Source organism: Schistocerca americana, chromosome 3, assembly GCF_021461395.2.
Source record: "Schistocerca americana isolate TAMUIC-IGC-003095 chromosome 3, iqSchAmer2.1, whole genome shotgun sequence".
NCBI lineage: Eukaryota > Metazoa > Arthropoda > Insecta > Orthoptera > Acrididae > Schistocerca > Schistocerca americana.
Genome location: NC_060121.1, coordinates 907,033,170 through 907,036,658, shown reverse-complemented (window position 1 = coordinate 907,036,658; position 3,489 = coordinate 907,033,170).

The window sequence follows — 3,489 nt, the reverse complement described above, 5'->3', positions numbered from 1 at the left end:
AGCAACAATGAGACAGCCTTTTTCGTGGCACAACATTACGTTACTGTACGGTACTTTCTTCATCACGCCAATAAGCATAATAACTACGATATCTATACGCAAAGCATTTCATTTTTGTTTATCATGAGGTAAGTACATTGACTTCTGCAGAACTTAGCTTTCGGAGGAAAATAACTACGACACTTCCACAGAGATTATCTTACAACAAGATGCACATTTAGCGCTACAGGACACGCATTTCAGTGATTAATTTTGTACTTAAAACATTTATTTTTAAAGATTTTTGAATTACAAAGAAAGTTTTCAGTGATACATTTCATTTCATTGCTGTAATCTGTAACACCTGAGGGTATAATTACATTAATCCTCAGGGGGGTACACGTTTACTTTGTGTACCATGTGTGTGGCAACCACAAGGAACCCTAGCTAATATGGTATTTGCTTATACAACTTTACACATCGGTACCATATTTCTCTAACACACAAATTACACAGCTATCCGATCATTTAACTGAGAGAGACAAACATTTATTTTTACTATATCAGTGACAGATGTTTACGCAATTACACAGTTGGGTATTTTGTCTGTACTGTGTGAACTCTTCATATTTTTTTGGAACCATTGTGATACTATGAGAGCTTTGAATGATGTATTTGGTATGGATTCATGATTTTTAAAGTACTTTTGAGGCAGATGACACTTTTGACATGAGCAGAGAATTTTTTTTAATTATTGGAGGAAGCTACGACGATTTTGAGATTTGACTGAGGTGTTATGATGTTATTTTTACGACGACGATGTGTATTATGCTGCTGAGGTATGTTTATGATTAATAGGCTGAGGCTATATGAGTTATTTGAATATGCTTCATATTTATAATGACGAAATATTGACGAGTGTCGATGGATACGTATATGTGTAATAAGGTAAGGAGTAATGAATAGTGGGTAGGGACTCTTGACTTGTGAAAAAGGATGTTGGAAACCAAGAAACGTACTTTAAGAGTTATGAAATGTGTGACTGTATCACAATGCTGACGAATATTCTTTTTTTGGACACTTATATTTATAGGATTTTGTTTCTACAGATTTGCAACGCTAATTCTTGACCTGTGAAATATTGTTAAATAGACTGCCACGGTAGCAGAAACTGTTGTCGTAAATATTTCCGTACGACAGTTAAGTGACCACCTGCACGTAATGCGTCGCGGGCACCCAGCTGTGTCAGACGCCTGGAGAAAAAGCCATTATTGCGAGCCCTTTTCAGCGGCACAGGTAAAAAAAAAAAAAAGGGGACGTGGGACGTGTCAAACACCTGGAGAACAAGCCATTAGGGTGTGCCTTTCATCGCTAATGCGACACCCTCGTTACTTGAAAACATATGATTACTCGCACTTTGTGCTAATTACTGAAATGCTTATGAATTGATGGGAAATATTCGTACATCTGCACACCTGATTATGACAAGTGTCTTTCTCCGAGAGTTGAGTGCTACTGACTTACGAAATGCCACATGACTATTGAATGATATTTTTATGCTTTGCTTTTCATAGTTGCTTATTTCATTTGACATCTGTTTTCCAGCTGTGTAGCAGCATTGCTTTTATAAAATGAAATGCATTTGCTAATGTGAACACTTTCTGTCAACAGATCTATTAAATAATTATTTTATGATCCACATTCTTTAAAAAAGGAGCACTTGGAAAGGAAAGAACAATAAGAAGGAACTAGTAACTGCATTCATAATTTTCTTTTCAAGTAATTGGTAACTTTTTGGTAGAATAACTTCTTGTGGTGCACCACTTTAATTACTTAGACATTAAGATGTGATTATACATTTCCCTTATCTGCATTGTTGTTTTTACTGTAATATTTTTTCTGCTTGAGCTATGTCATGTTTAGGTATAAGTTGCTGCTGTTTGCCAGGCATAGTGTTATTGAATTTGACTTTTGCTCATTTATGCTGCTAGCTTTGCCAATTTGCATTTTTTGCATTGCTGTTTGTGTTGATTTGTTATGTGATGCTGCATTGCCTCGTCCCTTAGTTTAGCATCTGAGCTCAGTAGATTTAAGTTAGCTTAAGAGGGGGTAGCCTCTAAGAGAATGAGTTGCGATGAATTGGAAGAAATGCATTGAGAAAACAGGTTTAGGTAGGATTTTCTTGGAAATAAATGTTGAGGTAAGAAATGTGTGAACATATAAATACAGAAAGCATGCTTAGATAGAATTTTTTGGGTGGAAACAAAGGATGAAATAAGAGGAAAGATATATGAAGTTTTGGGTTGGACTGCAGTACCACATGTTACACTGAAAACGAACCCTGTCCTTTCCCTTTTGTGTTATCCCACTATATGTTTGTGTACCCTTGTGTATTTGTTTTCTTCCTGTCTCTGTGTACAGTTTCATAGAATTTTTTTCTCTTTTAATATTAAGCTACATTCACTATGATGAGGAATACTGTTATCCTCGAATATAATTGGCATTAATAATATGTTATTTACCTTATAAATATGCTTACACATTATTTATTCTGTTTAATGCTCATGTGTGAAGTTGATGTTTCAAAAATTATTGTGATCTTTTATGTATGTACTCATGTCATAATTCCACTGATGTATATGTCTATTCCTATTCTTTCGTAACGCCTGTTTTACTACAAATGTTATCTGTATTGTTATGTTCTTTAATGATGTATTTTGTACCTTTGTTATTGTATTTTTATGTTGCCAAATTGTAATTGTTACCAGTTCTTCAAATTAAGTTACATTTCACTGCACACGTTTCTGTTGGTCATAGTATATGGACAATATGTGAGAAGTAGGGACGGTTAGTGTTTGCACGTGTGTTAATAATTCTGCAAGGGACTGGATAACAGCATTGCTCGTTCTAAGGACAATTCCAAAAAACTTTGTGAGTGCACAAGTGGTGGTTTATGGACTTGCTATATTATTCGCAAGACTCTTCAATGGTGATTGTGCACCTGCACAGTCACAACAGATGGCTGCTGGCCATCTCTACAAGGACTACAGTGGGTCTGCATCTTTGATGGCCCACCAATACCGTAATCTCTACAAGGACTACAGTGGGTCTGCATCTATGATGACCCACCAACGCCATTATTTCTACAAGGACTGCAGTGGGTCTACACCTCTGGTGGCCCACCAATACCACAATCTCTACCAGGACTCCAGTGGGTCTGCTCTGTGATGACCTACCTACCAATATTCTTCAAAACTTCGAATGACTCTGCTGTGGGTTTGCTCCATTGTGGCCCATTACCTGTCAGCATGTCAAGAGTCAGCACTGTCTTTCCATTGGAAGGACAACACTACTTCTTCAAGACTGCATGGAAATCCACTACTTCTGTGTGCATTGTCTTTTACTGCTCAGACTTTGAGAAAAGAAACGGCAGTTTCACTGTGATGAACTATGTGGACTGTCTTTATGGACTGTGAGAAATTTTTAGCTTTTGACCGACAATGTATCAAT